Raw genomic sequence first — 18,785 nt, 5'->3', positions numbered from 1 at the left:
AACTACTGAGCCTATGTGCCGCAACTACTGAAGCCCATGTGCCTAGAGCCCGTGCTCCGCAACAAGAGAAGCCACCGCAATGAGAAGCCCACGCACCAAAACGAGGAGTAGCCCCCGCTTGCCTCAACTAGAGGAAGCCCACGCGTAGCAACGAAGACCCAAGACCCAACGCAGCAAAAAATAAAATAAATTTAAAAAAAGAAAAAAAAAATAGTGGTTATCCCGCAAGCACGCAGCATAGCGATAGATAGATAGATAGGTAAATAAATAAATAAATTTTTAAAAAGCCAAAATTTAGGTTAAAAGGCAAATAAACGCCGCGAGGTCTTGAACAGTCAGCCCAGGCCATGCACTGCCTGTCTACAGGAGGTGCCCTCACGTGGACTCTGAAGTCAGCGGTGCCCCTGGCAATCCCACCCCTCCTCAGGGTCCAGATCAAACCCGCCCTCCCCAGGGACTGCCTTCCTGAATATTTTAGCCAAAATTCTCGAGTCCCAGTCACTAGTACACACAGCATGAGACTGCAGTGTATTGTCATGGGGCCCATCTCTCCACTGCTCTCTCTAGAGAGGGGCTCTAGAGAGCAGACCCCTACGTCGTCTTCCTGTGTGGATCCCGGGAGCTAACATGGCTGGCACACCGTAGAAGATCCCAAAGTTTCGCTAAGAACACAGCCCTTATACACGCTTGCCAAACTCTGCCAACACCAATTCAACTTGGTCTCCATACTGTGACAAGCAGCCACGCTAGCAGAGACGGTGCTTCATTACTTCTTCCTCAAGAAATCTGCTGCCCTTTTGCCTTTGAAGGAATTAAGCTTTCTTGCAGTTTTGTGGGGTCACCAATTTGAAATGCATGTGGTTTTTAACGCAGACCTGCTTGGAAGAGCCCTCGCTGTGGTGACCAGGAATGGCCATGCTCTTGCCTAGTGGAAAAGATGTCCATCGGGCAGGCAGGACACACAGATTCCAGTCCCAGCTTCGCCAGGCTCCAAAAAAGGATTTAAACTAGATGATTTCTAAGAATGAAGCATTACTCCACGTGGCTGCAAACACCACAGATGACAAGTCAGGGGCCCAAGTCAGAACAATGTGAGGCCCACGAGAGGCGACAGTGAACAAGAGGCAATTCCAGGTGAGCTGGTGACAAGGCTTGCGATGACTACAGCACTGAGGACAGAAGCCAGGAAGTAGGGCGGGAATATCCCCCACTCCCAAAATGACTGTGCCTCCACCACCCTTCCCCCCACAGAACCTCGAACTGCAGGGGAGAAACGAAGACAGACAGTAAGGCAGTGTCAGTAACACATCTCAGTGACTTACTTCAAGCTTTCTAAGAAATCAGTGATTTCAGGTCAGGGATGTAGCCAGTAACAAGTATACAGAGACATACCTGATTGGACTTCACAGGTGGTTGAACGTGCCTGTTAAGGAGTCACTGTTTTTGGAGTCCTCCTATGAGTATTTATAAAACTTTATGAGAAAGTCAATATGGCTTGACTATTTCCCTAGTAGACTGTACGCTAATTGAGGGCAGGAAACATAACTGCTTAGCTCATCACTCTGTCACCAGCGTCCAGCAGGGCTCCTGGCTCACAGTAGGCACCCAACTAGTATTTTCTGAATAATTTATTTTTTACAAAGGCAGTATGTAACTTTTTGTACATAACAATGTTTTTTGAACAACTTTCTAAGAATATTCCTCTGGATATTATTTTTTAGGGTTGCCAAGTATTCCATTATTTGGATATATGTCATTTGTTTAACCAACCCCCAATTGTTGTATACTTAGGTTTTCAACTTTTCACTATGACAAACAGCTCTGGGATGAATAATGGTCTTAATTATTTCTTAAAATAAACCCCAAGAAGTAGAACTGCTGGATCAAAAGTAGGTATCAACGCCCTCCCTCTTAAAAGCTACCCTCCATACCCTCATCTTGAAGGACAATTGTCATGAACTTTATTATTTACATAAACTATTATGGACTTCTCAAGCAGAGGAATATTCTAAAACAGGTACCTTTGACATCAACAGCCAAAGTCCTAGACTGTCCTCTCCAGACCTACGGTCAGTGCCCATCAGACTCAGAAATATAAGAAGCATTTTCTGCTCTCTTCCTGAGACCCAGCCTTCTCCTCCTGCTGAGTGGATGACAAAACCACATTGCGGCATCACATACACCTCCCGTGCTCTCTCCCACTGAGTTGGCTGGTCTTCCATGATGCCAGCTTTATCATTTTGGTTCTCTTTTTTCTCAGAGGAATAACTGAACGTGTCCCACCATAAGACACAGAAATGGCAAGTCCCAGATAAGTGCACTGAGGCTCTCGGCCTGTGTCTGCCTCCTCACTTTAGGCAAATCACATCACGTTAGTTCCTCTACAAAGGGGACAGACAGCAATAAAGAGAAGCTCTCAATGGCCCAATTCTATCTTTTCATCCACTTTCATAAAAATAAACCTTTCAGGGACTTCCCTGGTGGTTCCACTGCAGGGGGCACAGGTTCCATCCCTGGTCAGGGAACCAACATCCCGCGGGCCGTGCGGCCTAAATAAATAAACATTTCAGAGCTCTTTCTGGTGGATTTAATGAAAGCTTTAGACACTCTCACCAGAAAAATGCACACACCCAGAATGATAAACTGGATTTCAATGGCTTCATGAAACCCATCCATGGACCCTAGTAAGAACCCCCTGGGCCACTCATCGGGCCTTCAAACAAACGGTCCAAAGGAGGCCTGAGATATTCCTGGGGGTGTTCACACCACCCTGTCTCTGTCTCTAAAATCAAAGAGAGGGGAAAGCCAGCCATGATCAGGGCCCCGATGGAAACCTGGAACTCAGCCCAGCACAACTGCTGCTAACTCTGCAGGGCCTTTCAAAGGAACTCAGGTGTCACTACACAAACAGCAGCAGTACAGCAAATGTCAAATGACCGACCGTGTGCGCGGGTGCAGAGCTGTGACAAGGCTCGCTGAGGGTCTGCCTCCTGACCCCCTGGCGGGCCTCACATTTGTTGACTTGATTGTCCTGTCTCCCCATCACCAAGAAAACTCCATGCACATGGAGACTTTGCTTTGTCCACACTTGTATACTCAGCCTCATCCAAGTCAGAAATGCTGGTCCCAGTGAGTCTGAAGGCGCATGCTGGAGACTGAGGCCACCACAAAGACTTTCACAGAGAGCCATGACACACATGGGCCATTCTGTGCACTTGGGATCTTAGGGTGCAGAGACTGAACTCGCAGCCAGGAGAACAGGGACAGGCTCTGGGATAAGATCAGGAAGAAACGTAAGGGATCGGATGAGAGACCACGTGATAAAAATCTCAACAACACATGGCCACAAAGTTGGGGACAGATGGACAGTCCCAGGGCACCATCTCTTAAAGTCTCATTCACGGTCCACCTAGTCAAGTGAATGGTCAGCACACTGGCCACGGAGCGGAAGGGAAACTGGAAACTATCCCCTCCCTCTCAGACTGCTGCCATCTCCCAAGGTCACCTCCGCAGGCACGTACCAAGGGCCTTCAGAAGGACAACACTGCGACGTAGTGATTATTCCCATTTCACACGAGAGAAAGCCAGTGGCCCAAAAGGACGGCCACACGTGTCCCCACTTGCTCTCTCGGTCTCAGGTGACCAGAGCAGCCTGGCTCAGGCTGAAGGCCATGGATCGCCCCACGCAGATGTTTCTCTCACGACACAGTTTTGATCCCAGCACGCTGCCCATCGAGCCGTCCTCTCCTCTTCCACCCACCCAGCCCGTCCCTCTCCCTCCTGATTTCCTTAGGAGCAATGAACTCCTCCCTTCTGGCCTCAGGTCGATGGGCACCCCACCCCCTTTTCAGACTTCAGCCCAAACCCTCAGCCTGTGTTTGCGGGAAGCGGCTCCCTTCCCCCCAGCTGCGCTTTCTCTCCCCTTGGTGATGTCCCCAGCCTCCGCTCCTGCCCACACAGCTGGAGGGGGGAATCCCCTTCAGCCGCCCCTCCCCCGCTCCATCAGGGATGGTTTCTTGAGCTCTCTCTCCGCCTCTCTGCTCCCGGGACCTTTGCTCCCAGCCCTAACCTTCACCTGCCCTGTGACTCGGGAGCTCTGTCTGGATCCCAAGCATTACCCACCCCACCGCACAACCTCAGGCTGATCGCCCCTTACGGTCTGTCCTTCTGTCACCCGTCCTAACCTCCTTCCCGGATCCACACAGTACGCCTGTGACTAAAACACTGAACAGCCCACACCGTGCACCTGTAATAGAGGCAGCCTGCCAGGAGGGGCATCAATCACAGGCTGGGAAACACCACAGTGAAGAATCAACCGCTTGCTGCTGCTTCTAGAAAGTGGTTTGGACGTGCAACTAACAGGACTGGGGAAGGCGGTTCTGAAATAAGATTCTTTTTTATTAACAGGAGAATAAACGACTGATGAAATGGAGTTCGTGAGCCCCTCTTTACAGGTGTCCCCTAGTCACAGGACTCACAGATGTGGGGACCAGGTGACTATGCGCGTCAGCTAATCCAAACTCTCCACTTACAGATAAGGAAGCCGAGGCCCAAGTTTGCCAAGGTCACAGTGTTGGCACTATGCCTTAGCTCGCATGGTATTTGCAAGGGTATTAAGGAAAGGAGGGGGAAGAGGGAAGAAGGAAAGTGAGAAGTGGCAAACCACTGAAACAAAACTGAAAGTGGAATTTAGCACTTTGCCAAGACTTAAGGGCAAATAAACCCTTGCTTTTAATAAAGAATCTTTCTTTTAAAAGCTGATGTACCTTAAAGATAGAAAGGCATTAATCTTCTGCAGGTTTTACATTCCTAGGAAATAGCGAAAAATTAGCCACAGTTGTTAAAGACAAAAAAAGTAAACTAGAATGTGCCCCTCTGACCTCCTAAGTGGTTTGGAAGGGCACTTCCAGCTCTGGATTCTTACAGTGCCCATGTGCCCAGACTCCTCTCTGCGGTCAGAATTCTCTCCCTCAAAATGGAAATCCCAAAACCAAAAGAAAGAAGGAAACAAAGCCGGAATACACGAGTTCCAGTTCCACCTGTGCCAGCCTACGGTGTTAGTCACCTTGTCGTGTGCACTGTCACACAGGGAGCCGGGAGCAGGCCACCTCCCCATCCAGCGCTCCCGCCCCACCCCAGGGTGCTTGATGTGCAGCTGCCATACTGCACCCACTACCTGGTCATGACATTTATCCGTGGACATGTCTGTCTCCCCCACTGACCCCTCAGGAACCCAGACCCCATCTCACTCGTCTCTGTATCTCCAGGCCTAACAGGGGTCTGGCCCATAACAGACCCTCACCGTGTGTTCACTCCCTGCCGCTGTAAATCCCTGGCTAGGAGGTCTGGCGTATACGCTCAGGCCTGTCTGCCCTCCCCAGTCTTCCCTTGGCCCTCCCCCATTCTCTCTGCCCTGCCACGTCCCCTCACCAAGCACACAAGCTAATCCCGGCTACTGGGGTCACAGGAGAGCCGTGACAACTGGCACAGGGAAAATCTGGAACATTTCTTCCTAGATACAATTGACTGGTAATCCTAAGTCCCCATTTCCTACAAAACCTTTCAATTCTAAAAATTTCTAATTCCTCAGTTTTATGTGTAACATTCTTCAGATGGGGGAAGTGCAGTCTCAACTGCACAACAGAAAACTTTGGCTGGAGTAACAGTGGACCGCGCTTGGTGAGGGCTTCCTGTGTGTGAGGCTGTGTTATAATTGGACACACGGTAGCTATTTTACCTCACAACAGCTAGAGACAGGTACACAGCCCTTCTTTTTCTTTTCTTTTCTTTGTTTTTTTTAAGTGCCTTCCTACAAAGTTTTCTACTACAATTAGCCCCGTCAAATAAGATTAGCTTCTGTCTCTCTACTGTCAGGCTATGTATCTTCATACACTTTTAATTTCTCTGTGTCTAAATTTTCCCACGGGGTTAAACAGTGGACACAAAGCCTTTTTTGTGCCTATGGCAGGGAGTGGGGAAGGTGGAAAATAGCAAAATAAAAACAAATCAGGCGGGACTTCCCTAGTGGCTCAGTGGTTAAGAATCCACCTGCCAATGCAGGGGACATGGGTTCGAGCCCTGGTCCGGGAAGATCCCACATGTCGCGGAGCAACTAAGCCCGTGTGCCACAACTACTGAGCCCGAGCTCTAGAGCCTGCGAGCCACAACTACTGAAGCCCGCGTGCCTAGAGCTCATGCTCTGCAACGAGAAGCCACCGCAATGAGAAGCCCGTACACCACAACAAAGAGTAGCCCCCGCTCAACGCAGTTAGAGAAAGCCTGCGCGCAGGAACAAAGACCCAACGCAGCCATAAATAAATAAATTTATAAACAAAAACAAACTCAGGTCATCTTCCTAGGGCGGGATGCATTTGACGGCAGTTCATGCTTCTAATAAATCTTGACTTGCATTTCCAAATTTTCTCTCCACCCCGGGTTATCACCCATCTAACCCATGGCACAAGCACTGGCAAGGACAGAAAGCAATTTCTGCGCTGCCCTGACTCAGACATCCCTCTGCTGGCGTACACAAACAGGACCATGTGAGTTCAGTTTTTATTTCATGAGGTGGACAGTATTTAAAATTTCTCAATCTGAAATCATCTCACCTGACTGTAACTAGAAGTAGGAGCCACTGGCTCTTCAGTGACATGAGTACTGCTTATGGAAGTGGCTCTCAAAGAGAGGTCCTAGGCCAGCAGAATCAGCATCATCTTGTCCTGGGACATGTAAACTACTAGGTCCCACCCCAAGCTACTTGCCTCAAAAACTCTGGTGGGGATGGGCCCAGCACAGGGTGTTTTAACAAGACTCCAGGTGATTCTAATATCTGTTGAAATCTGAGAACTATCAAGGGAGGCTGAGAAACCTCCAAGGTCATGGGAATGCCCTGCTGGGCTAATGTGTGCTTCACAATCCTAGGTAACTACAATGGCGCCCCACCAACAGCACTTACTCTGGTAATTTTTGTCAACTGGCAAAGGCCCCAGACACTAAACTCTTTCAGGGCCCTCCTACTTTGTTGGGCAAATTACTCGTGCCCCACTCTCCTCACCTCTAAAAAGAGATAATAATAACATGCCTCTTACAGGACTGTCCGAAAGGGAAAAGGCTTAGACAGTGTGGCATGTGGTTCATCCTCAACAAGTGTGAATCCCTATGATTACTACACCTTTGCCAAAAGGTCAAATCAGAACTAGATTTATACAGCAATATAAATACAGCAAAATAAAAATAAAAATACAGCAAAATAAAACCTGCTTCCTGCATGCTGATGTGAAAATTAATAAAGGGAAACCTCACTAAAATGGAGTCAGAAGGCCTGAAGGGGGAGCACCCATGCAGTACCACTGGATATTAATTTCAGGAAGAACTGTCAATTACACACCCTAGCAGAAGAATCATCAATGGGAAAGAATCACCAATGACAGGCCCCAAGAGGAAAAGATGTTCACTGCACCTCCCCCAAGAAATCGACTACCCCAGCAATTTAGCCAAGGAGAAACCGTCATCACCCTCAACCCTCACCTTTTTTCCAATGGACTTTCCTTCAAAACAACCCTTTCCAACTTCCTCCTTTTTCTCTATAAAATAACATTACTCTCCTTTGTTTGTTGGGCTTGCCTATGACTTTTGCCATGGCTTACTTGTCCTGAATTGCAATTCTCTGCTATTCCCAAATAATCCCACTTTGGCCAGTAAAATAACCATAATTTTTAAGGTCAACACTAGCTACCTGACTGAGGACATTCAGGACCGAGAGACAGCACCTGGCTTCATTGTCTGTCAAGCATCTACTTGCTCAGTCTACAACTGAGCGCCCACCACATGCCCGGCAACCTGCAGAAAAAGGATCCTCTCTCCAGTACTGTGCCTCTGACAGTCTTTCTGGACATCCAACAACTCTGGGGCATAAGGCCTCAAACACCTCATGGGAGATAACGGGAGGAACGCAATGAATGTTAACAAAAGTAGTCATAAGAACAGCTAACATTTATATTGTGATTACCTTGTGCCATGAACTAAGCACGTGACAAAGGTTAACTTACAGTCCTCAACCTCTGAGGTACCTGCTGTTATGAGACCCACCAATGAGGATTAGGGAAACTGAGGCACATAAGGTTTACATAACTTCTCTAAGGTCCTACAGCTCCTAAATGATAAGGCCAAGACCTGAACTCAGGAACAGTGCTCTTAACCTCTATATTATATGACAGAGAGCTATTAGTTACCTAGTTATCTACTAGCCACTTGTTGTCACTGTTTCCAAAGCAATGATTTTTAAGACACTTAAATTTAGGCACACAATCCACTGTCATGGAGTTCAATACTAGGCTCCCAAAGCCCCGGACAGAAATGCTAATGATACTTGGTTTCTCAGGCCCCTTCACTCCCCCCTAATCTAATTCTACTCAAGTCAAAGTCTCACAGACTGGACAGCTACATGTGACAGAATGAAATTAGAACATACTCTAACACCATATACAAAAATAAACTCAAAATGGATTTAAGACCTAAATGTGAGACCAGAGACTATAAAACTCCTAGAGGAGAACATAGGCAAAACAGTCTTTGACATATACCGCAGCAATATATTTTTGGATCTGTCTCCTAGAATAATGGAAATAAAACAAAAATAAATAAATGGGGCCTAATTAAATTTAAAAGCTTTTGCACAGCAAAGGAAACCATAAACAAAATGAAAAGACCACCTATGGACTAGGAGAAAAATATTTGCAAAGGATGCTACCAACAAGGGATTAATTTCCAAAATATACAAACAGCTCATACAGCTTAATATCAAAAAACAAACAACCCTATCAAAAAATGGGCAGAAGACCTAAAGAGACATTTCTCCAAAGAAGACATACAGACATACAAGCACATGAAAAGATGCTCAATATCGCTAATTATTAGAGAAATGCAAATCAAAACTAGAATGAGGTATGACCTCACACCAGTCAGAACAGTCATCATTAAAAAGTCCACAAATAATAAATGCTGGAGAGGATGGGGAGAAAAGTGAACCCTCCTACACTGTTGGTGGGAATATAAATTGGTAGAGCCACTATGGAGAACAGTATGGAGGTTCCTTAAAAAACTAAATATAGGGCTTCCCTGGTGGCACAGTGGTTACGAATCCGCCTGCCAATGCAGCGGACACGGGTTCAAGCCCTGGTCTGGGAAGATCCCACATGCCGCGGAGCAACTAAGCCTGTGTGCCACAACTACTGAGCCTGTGCTCTAGAGCCTATGAGCCACAACTACTGAGCCCATGTGCTGCAACTACCAAAGCCCATGCGCCTAGAGCCCGTGCTCCGCAACAAGAGAAGCCACTGCGATGAGAAGCCCGTGCACTGCAACGAAGAGTAGCCCCCGCTCGCCGCAGCTAGGGAAAGCTGGCATGCAGCAACAAAGACCCAACACAGCCAAAAATAAATAAATTTATTAAAAAAAAAAAAAACTAAATATAGAGTTACCATATGGTCCAGCAACCCCACTCCTGGGCATATCCAGAGAAAACTCTAATTCGAAAAGATACATGCACCCCAATGTTCACTGCAGCACTATTCACAATAGCTAAGACATGGAAGCAGCCTAAATGTCCATTGACAGATGAATGGGTAAAGAAGATGTGATATGTGTGTGTGTGTGTGTGTGTGTGTGTGTGTGTATTCAGTGGAATATTAGCCATAAAAAAATGAAATGCCATTTGTAGCAACATGGATGCACCTAGAGATTATCATACTAAGTGAAGTAAGTCAGACAAAGACAATTATCATATAACATCATTTATAAGTGGAATCTTAAAAAATGATACAAATGAACTTATTTACAAAACAGAAATAGACTCACAGACATAGAAAACAAACTTACGGTTACCAGAGGGGATAGCAGTGGGGGGCAGGAGAGGGGGAGATAAATTAGGAGTTTGGGATTAACATATAAACACTACTATATATAAAGTAGGTAAACAACAAGGATCTTCTGTATAACACAGGGAGCTATATTCAGTATATTGTAATAACATAATGGAAAACAATCTGAAAAATATATATATACATATGTATGTATAACTGAATCACTGTGCTGTACACTTGAAACTAACACAACATGATAGATTAACTATACTTCAATTAAAAGAAAAAAAAACTCTCACAGAACAGCATTTCTCCCTACTCATAACTCCCCTGGTACCACACCACTTAACCTTAATTATAAGCCATCTGTCACATAGAGTTCTCTGTTTCTTACACATTGGTCTTTTCTTCCCTACTGGACTGTAACATTCTTTGGAAGTATCCATACTTTCTGTGAAACCCCACAAAATTAGGGAGAAGCATGGACTTACATGTATAGAATTGGAGAGGGTTACACAGTTAATTGGTTGGCTTATTCACTTTGCTTTTCTGACACTTCTTTGTTTATCAATCTCTAAGAAGTAGCATAAAAGTAGGAAGCTTTTGCTATTGAAAGCCAGCATTAGGGGAGGTGTTACACCAACATTTACTGAGCAGCAAATGTTTCAAGATTTGTACTCCCTGCCTCTCCTACATTATCTCATTTAAAGGCCTCAGCAGCTCAGCAGCCTTGTACAGGAGGCTGCTGGGATCTAGCTTGAGGAAGGAGGAACCTGGGGCCACCAAAGGTGAGAACTTGCCCAGGGTCACTCAAGGTCAGTGAATGGAGAACAGAGATTGAAACAACATCTGTCCCCCAAGCCCCTACACTCTGCCTTCCTCTAAGGTTCAGACTAAAAAGCCCAAGCTCAAATTCTCCTCGAAACAACACATTACTTTTGTAAAAAATGTTGTGATAGAGAAAATTTTAAACTCTATTATATGTGATTTAAAAAAGATGGGGCAACCATGTTCATGGATAGAATTACAACATTAAGAAGGAAGAAATGTCAATTCTCCCCCATGTTAGACTATCCATTCAATGCAGTGCCAATCACATTTCCAAGACTTTGTTGAGAATTTGACAAGCATTCCAAAATGTATATGGAAGAAAAAGGATCCACAAATAACTAAGTTCTGAAAAAGAAGAGCAAAGAAGGGGCTCACCCTGCCATATAAGACACACTGCAGAGCTATAATAATAAAAATAATTTGGCACAGAAATAGACAGATGACTGGGACAGACTAGAGAACTTAAACCCTGTGAGGAATCTCAAAATCTGAAAATGCAAACTAACCAATTTGTGGCAGAAAGCAGACCAGTGGTTGCCTGGGCCTGGGGACAAAGGGAGGGATGGAAGGCAAATGGGAAGTTTTAGGGTGAGGGAAATGCTCTGGATCTTGACTGTGTGGTTTCACAGGTATGCACATCTGTCAAAATTCATTAGATTGTACACTTTAAATGTACAGGTAAAGTTTACCATACATAAATTATAACTCAATAAAGTAGAAAAAAATAGACTCATGTGCATGTGGGAACCTGATGTATGGTAGAGGTGGCTCCACATTCATCCCTAAAATACTAGAAAAAAAATACACTGGTTAATGATTTTGGGAAAATTGGCTCACAAAACGGAAAGGAAAAAATAACACCAGATTCTTTCCGTATACCGTATATTAAGACGAACCTCAAACAGATTACAGCCCTCACTGTGAAAGGTAAAAGCAGCAAGTTGACAGAAGAAAATACAGAATATATTTGTAATCTTGGGGTAAGGAAGAACACCTTAAGATTCCTAATCTACAAAAAGCAAAAATTAATGGCATTGGGCTATATCAAAATTTAAAATTTCTGAAAGTTACCACTGATAAAGTTAATAGATAGCAGAATGAGATTAATATCTAGGATATTTAAGACATCTGCAAATCAATACATTAGAAAAGCAGACTAAAGCCAGTCAAAGAAATTGTAATAGCTAACAAATACATTAAAAGATGCTCAAATTCATTAAGAAATTACATAAGTTCACGTTAAAACAATAAGAAGCCATCAAATACCGGTAAAATTAGAGAGATGTTTAGTATCAACCACTAAGGAGGATGTGGTGATTTAGGAGCACTTGATGCACTGCTGTGAGGGTGTCAACCAGTCCAGCAACACTGGAGACTAATTTGGCAGTATTTAGTAAAAACAGGTGTGTTTGTTCTCTTTTACCCAGCCCTCCCACTCTTGGGTAGATACCCTTAGAGCAGTGCTCCTCAAACTTTCCTATGCACCAGAGTCTCCAGGCTGGATGTGCTAAAACACAAATTGATGGGGTCTGTCCCAGGGTTTCTGATTCAGGAGGTCTAGGTTAGGTCCCGAGCACCTACAAGTCTAACAGTTCCCAGGTGAGGCTGATGCTGCTTGGTATGGACCCCTGTAAGAACCACCACCCTAGAGATGTTCTCACAGGCATCGTTAAGAGATGCTGCAGGATATTCCTTCATCACAGCTTTGCTCATGGTAGCAAGAATGGAGGTGACCTAAGTGTGCATCATTAGAAAAATGGGTAAGTAAAACTAGTGGGTACATAGCAGGCCAGCCGTAAAAAGCAGCAGTCATAGCAATGCACTGGATAAACCTATACTAACATAGATCTCTCCAATAAAATGTTGAATTAAATTCTTTTGACTTTTATGAATGTCTGAAAATTTCCCTAACAAAAAGTTTTAATATTGAATGGAAAAGCAACCGAATAAAAACATAGCAGCACAGCACTACTTACCTGAACTGAAAACATGCACACAAGAACACAACATCTTTAACAAGGATAGAGACATACCCAAGAACATCCAACACAAGAGAGGAAGCTCCTCTGACGGAGAGGGGAATGAGAGTGGGAAAGAAGGAAAAAACAAAACAAGAAAGGGGCTTTGCACAGGGAGATCTTATGCCAAAAATTGAAGCATGTTAACTCAACCCTCAGCACCAGGAAGTCTCAAAGGTGAAAACTACCTCACCTATATTTACACACAATGGTTGCTCCAGTGAAAGCCCTCAGAAGCTTTGCAGGCTAAGGGGGCAGATCACCTTGCCACGAGAGAGGGAAGGGGAATCTTCCTGAAATACAAGCTTGGGGTGATTTCAGGCCCCCAGAATTCAACCTGCTACTGAGCCCTGGACTTTCCCTGTGTGACATATTAGTATTTAAAAAGAAGCTGGGATGCTTAGCTTTTGGCAAAGGGTGTATGTGTCTACGTCTGCGTCTGTGTCTCTTGTCAGAGTGTGTGTGCACGTGTGGGTCTGTGGATTTGTGTGTGGCTATGTGTGTGTGTGTGGGGGGGGGCTATGTGTGTGTGTGTGTGTGTGTGTGTGTGTGTGTGGTGTGTGTATCTGTGGAGGGAAAGAGGACTAGGGAGGGGAGCAGAGCACTCCAGCACAGACCGAGCCACACCTGTTGATCAGCCATTTGATTCTGTTTTACTGAAACCAGAAGTCACAGTCACAAAACCAAGCCACCTTCTTGGCCCCACCCACCCTTCTCTTCCCTTTTCTTCACCCTCTCCTCCCCGACATCCAACGCTTTTTCCTAACTGCCACATCTAAATATGCTCCTCTGGTGACTGGGTAGCTAGCTTATTAAAGTGACACACTTTACAGCCAAAATTCTTGGGATGTGGTAGGAGACGATAAATGACTATTTATGTTCCTGACCAAGGGCCTTAACAGAAAAGTCCAAAATCTTTAAGACCGGGTATGCCTTACCAGTTCTTCCAGAAGAGACTGCTGTGGCTACAGCTACCATACAAAAAAGGCAAAGAGAGAGCCACCTACAATCTGTCATGCCCCCCACAAGGTCACGCTGGCCACAGCTTTTTAGGACCATCGAATAGTTTATCATATGAAGTGGTGGAAAAGTGTATGGGACGATGAAAAAAGAAAGGTCAGCACTAGTAGAATTTATGTGAGAAAATGCAGCAGCTTTAAGTAAATGAGCCCATGCCAGGAAAGTATGTCTTTAGGGGAAGAAGAAAGAGCTTAACAACTGGAGGAAGGCACAGAATAGCAAAGGTAAAATGCAGAATGAGCTGGACACTCAGGCCTCCCTCAAAGACGGGCCAGGTTATCCCCCTGTGCAAACAAGCCAGAATTTTTATTCCCAAAACACTGTTTTGTCTCTTCTATGGCAGCACTTTTCATTGGATGATAAAGGCTTAGGAATTCTACAGTTTTCCTGAACTGTTTTGTATAAAATGAAGTTTTATTAAAAAAGAAGCGTATTTGATATGCAGCCGGAGCACTTTTTAATTTAAAAAAATGTATAATGGTTATATGTAGGAGTCTTCTAGGTTTTCATGAGATATGTAAGCAAAACAAGCTTATGTTTTTTCCATTGACATGCAGGATCTGTCACAATTTTAAAATTAAGGGACTTAACCAGGAAAAAAGTAAAAGGGTTGAGGCTTCAAGCTAAGGTCAACATAGGCAATTTTGACGTATGAAAACATACAAAGTTCTTTAAACGTCAAAACTTACTGACAAGCTTCTAATACGAAAAATTCTTTAAATTTCAGTTGAATGAGTATCTACAAGTTAGGCACTGCTCAAGATGCTAGAGATCCTCCAATGAACAAGACATTGCTTAAATAACTGTGTCCCTTTAATGTCATTTATCCATCCCTTGAATTAATTTTTAATGCTTTCTGATGTTTGAAATAGCTCACTACCAGCAATGAAAAACTGCAGAAATACATCTTACTATTTTACTAAAAATGTAAATTTCTAATCTCTGAAGCAGAAACAGAAGGAAAAGACTTTCTCTGCTTTACATACTGCTATCATTTTCTGCACATTAATTAATTACTTAAACTGTGCATGGTGGCAGCTGCCACTTCCTGCTATCCAACGGGTCAGAGAACTGGAGAGATTCAAAAACATGCTAGATAGTTTAAGAGAGACAGGGAAGGAACCCAAAAAACCAGGGCCTCCTGCCATAAACAGAAAGCAAGATAAGGAAAGTGAGCTGCTCTAGGCAGAAGAGTCTCCTGGAGATTCCCCTGAAGCTGCTGCCGCTTGCTCGCTGGCTTGCTGGCTTGCTTGGCCAAGGTATGGCTTCAGGGCTGGAAGGCTGCCACCTGCTGAATCACCAAACATCTCTGGGCTTCCCTTGGAGCACTGACCAGACGGGGACCCATCCCCCGCCAGGCTTCTCCCGTGAACACCTTCCTCCCCGAACCAATGAAACGCCTAGCCCTCTCCCCTTCCGCCAAGCCAAAACAGCCAACCAACCTCGTTATGTCTGGGCAGCCCTAGGCAACTCCCATCGCGTCGCTACGTCACCAGTCCCACTCCTCTCTTTCTGTCCACTCGGTCCCCCCCGAATGTTCAAACCCCAGTGCCAGGAAGCGTGGGGAGTTCACAGCACACCATGACGGGCACTTGCCACTTCCACACCCAGGCAGCCAACCCCAAACACCCCCAAGTCCGCAAGCAAAATAACCTGCAAACAGCTCTAAAGGTCCAGCAAGGTAAATGTCAAGGGAGCTAGAATAGTAAGCAGGCCCCATAACATAGAAAACAAACTTCCCTTTCAGAAAACAGCCTTCACTCTTGGTTTCGTAAGTGTGTACTGCTTTAGTCGGTACTATCTGAAGGTGAAAAGAAACATCTGAGAAGCACTTGCATGGGTTCTCTTCACTCCCTCCGGCCCTGGCAACCCTCATCCGGATTTTTACTTGACACTCCCAAGACGGAAACAAGCTTTAACCAGAACGCGCCTGTGTGAATCCGTTAGCTGGACCAGGACACCCTACCCGGTCCACCAGAAGAAGCAGAAAGCCCGAGTCTGGGTTAAGAAGGTGGGAGAAACAGCCGCTGTTGTCGCTGCTCTGCCCTTGACACGTCGCCTTGGAACCGCGAAGACCCCTCACTCACGTGAAGGGCCGCGTCCTGGAGAGAATGTCCAGTTCCAGGCTGCGCTGATGGCTCCTCCAGGCCTTACCTGTAAACACGCTCACCCGTGGGGGCAGCCCCGCAGGGTGTCAGAGCCACCCCCAACCTGGAGGCTGTTAAATGGCCTGCGGAGGGGGGCTCGCCCCGCAGGGAAAGGGTTCCCACCTGTTATGTTGTCCAGGGACATCGAGGCGGGGCGGGGAGGGTACCCGAAACCCAGGGCGCCTGGCCGGCTGCGATCGGACCCAGAGGTACCAACTGTCACGCCGCCAGCCGGGCGGTGGGGGTAGGGCCGTGATTTGGGGTCGGACCCTGCGGGTCTCCGGACCCCCGCCGTGCCACTGCCCGAAGGCTCCTCGCCTCGCGGTTCTTCGGCCCCTCCACCGTCTGCTCGCCCCAAACCGACAGTAGGCAGCCTTCCAGCCCGCACGCAAGACCTCTGAAAAGGTGCCCACTGACGCCTCCGCCTTTCTCCCTGCCTCAACTTGGTCCGGGAGCCCCGCGGGCTCCCCGCCCGCTCGGAGCCCCGAGCCCGGCCGCGGGACCGCCCCCCCCGCGCCCACTCCTCCCCTGGCGCGGTGGCGGAGTGGGGGGACTGCTCGCCAGGTACGCGCGAGGCAAGGCGCTGGCTGCGCTCACGCCCCCTCGCCCCGGGGCTGCCCGCACACCTTTCCCAGGCCCGGGAGCGGGGGTGTCCGATCGGCCCCCGGCGAGCAGCTCTCTCCCGCCGCCCCACGACTCACTTGCACCGGAGTCGCGGCAGCCGCCGGAATTCCGCTCGCCGAGCCCCCCGCTGCGGGATGAAATCCGGGGCAGGGCAGAGTTGGGGCTCCGCACCCGGAACGCGCTGTCAGGCCGGCTCGTCGGTCGCAAGGGGAGAGCAGCCTTCCCTGGCCGGCCCTTCCCGCTCCCGTCCTGGCCCCCGCCGACGCCGCCGCCGCCGCCGCTGCCCGGCCGCTGCCTAGCTGGTGCGAACGCTTCCGACTTGCCACAGCGAGCCTCCCGGGCTGCCGAGCATGCCCAGTCCGCTGCACGAGCCGGCCCAGCTACCCGCGCGACGCAAATCCGCTTCTCCGGGTGTTCGCTGCGGCCAGGAGGGCGGGGCGGGGCGGGCGGGGTCTGCGGGGAGCTCATCCCAGGACCCAGGGGGGACCCGAGCCAGACTGCGCACCTAGGGGCTGGCGAGGCTTGGCGCCCTGTTATTTTACTTTCAAGTAATTGGAAGCTCGGGAGGCGGACGTGTTCCCCAACGACGAGAAAGGCCCAGCTTGCACATTTTTAGGGGGCCGTTTAGTCACGCCGGACGGGAGCCGAATTTTACGGTTGGGGGCAGTATACCATTTGGGGCAGAGCCGGAGAGTTGAAGAGCTAGAGCTGGTCAGAACAGAGAACGCAAACTCGGCCTTCCGGAGACCCGGCTCGCGGGCACGAGTTTGCGAGCTACCCGAGTCTCTTCCCCACCGAGCCTAGGAGTGCAGCACTTGGAATTAACTCGAAATTGATCATATTTTTAAATTTAAAAAAAAAATTAATAAAAAAATGTAGAAAGGGCGGACCGCAGACTCTACAGCCCATTTTCAAATCTCTATTCACAGATTCACTCCAAAAACAATGAGTCAAGGCGAGTAAGGCCCGAGTAGCTCCAGTCGTATAGGGAGAGGGTTCAGGCCGCTACAGGGCCACCCCACCCGGACCCTTCCCGGCCCCACCTCCTGCCGACCCCACCTCCTGCCGGCCCCGCGGAGTTGCGGGAAAAACCTGGAGAGCTGGCGTGCCCGGGCCGGAGCACTGCGCATGCCCAGTGGCCCGACCTGGTGCAGGTCGCCCGAAGCAAGGTTTTTCTCGGCTCCCTGAGCGCGACCCCAGCGCCCGGGTTAGGGGCGGACCGTGGGGAGAACTGGCTTTCCGCTTCGGGGCCCTCCCTTCGTGTCCGTACCGTTCTGTACCCCAGTGGCGGAGAGGCAACCCGGGGCTGCGCGTCCCGCTGGGTCCGGGACTCGGCGAGCGGGGGAGGGGGCGTGCCGCGGCATCGCCGTGGCACGTGACTGTCCATGGCGCTCCGGGCAGCCATCTTCCGCTCGGCCATCGGTCCGTGGGCGATCGGAACGGACCGGAGAGCTGGCAGGATAGGGGCAGAGAGCTCTGCTCCCCGCCACGCCCACCCGCCGGACTCCATATGCTCCGCACCTGCCTCCGCCCCGCTCGGGAGAGCGGGAATCGCGGCACTGGCCCCAGGTTTCTGAGAGGACAGGCTCCCGCGCGGGCTAAAAACAGCGGCTGCGAAATCGGGAGGGCAGGACTCCGGGGGCGGATGGCCTCTATTTTTCCCCAGAGGCGGAAGTTGGAGAAAGGGGTCCCCTTCCGTAAGGCAGTGACCGCTGCTCCAACTTCCTCCCTGTTCTAATCTATTCGGTGCAGAGACGTGGCGTGTTGGCAGGATCATCTGGACAGCGGCCGTCGCTCTTCCCTGAGATGTAATATCCCATGGCCCCTGCTGGTGGACAGCTTGGATGTTGATGTTAATAGCATTTATTGAGGTCCTGCCACGAACCACTTGGGGTCTCTGTGGCCTTAGGGCCAGATAGGTCACCATCACCCGAGAATTTGTTAGAAATGCAAAATGCCCTGCAGAATCGGAAACACTACTGGGGGAGAGGAGGGATCCTGCAACCTCAAACCCTCCACTGATTCTGATGACCATTTTACTTATTTCAACTAAGCCTTAGGGCGGCTCACTTTATAAACGAGGCATCGAAATTTTATCCCAAAAGAGAGTGAAGACAGTGGGCTCCAGTGCGGGCTTTTTATCGCACCCTCCACTTTGGCTTTTCTGGCTGCTTCACTCCTATGTCACTATACTGCTTTTCTCAGGGAGATGAAGAAAGTGCCTTTGTCACTTACGGCTTTAAAAGTAACAACTGAAATTCAGTTCAACTACATATTTTGAGTGT

At 48.1% G+C, this 18,785-nt stretch overlaps 1 protein-coding gene across 7 annotated transcripts in view; it reads right to left on the bottom strand.

Moving 5' to 3' along the window:
- Nucleotides 1–16,826, bottom strand: part of SGMS1 (sphingomyelin synthase 1) — a 289,370-nt gene extending 272,544 nt beyond the window's left edge. For 6 of the 7 annotated variants that reach the window (XM_082854352.1, XM_082854351.1, XM_082854344.1 and 3 more), the window contains exon 1: nt 16,578–16,826. The gene's annotated coding sequence lies outside the window, so the exon portion shown is untranslated. Of the gene's footprint in view, nt 1–1,392; nt 1,409–16,577 lie in introns of those variants that run through there. The other variant, XM_082854350.1, reaches the window with a different exon arrangement.
- Between the last annotated feature and the right edge of the window lie 1,959 nt (nt 16,827–18,785).

Source organism: Leucopleurus acutus (assembly GCF_964270905.1).
Source record: "Leucopleurus acutus genome assembly, chromosome: 14".
Lineage (NCBI taxonomy): Eukaryota > Metazoa > Chordata > Mammalia > Artiodactyla > Delphinidae > Leucopleurus > Leucopleurus acutus.
The sequence above is the reverse complement of the archived record's forward strand: the minus strand, read 5'-3'. Positions and strand labels throughout refer to the sequence as shown.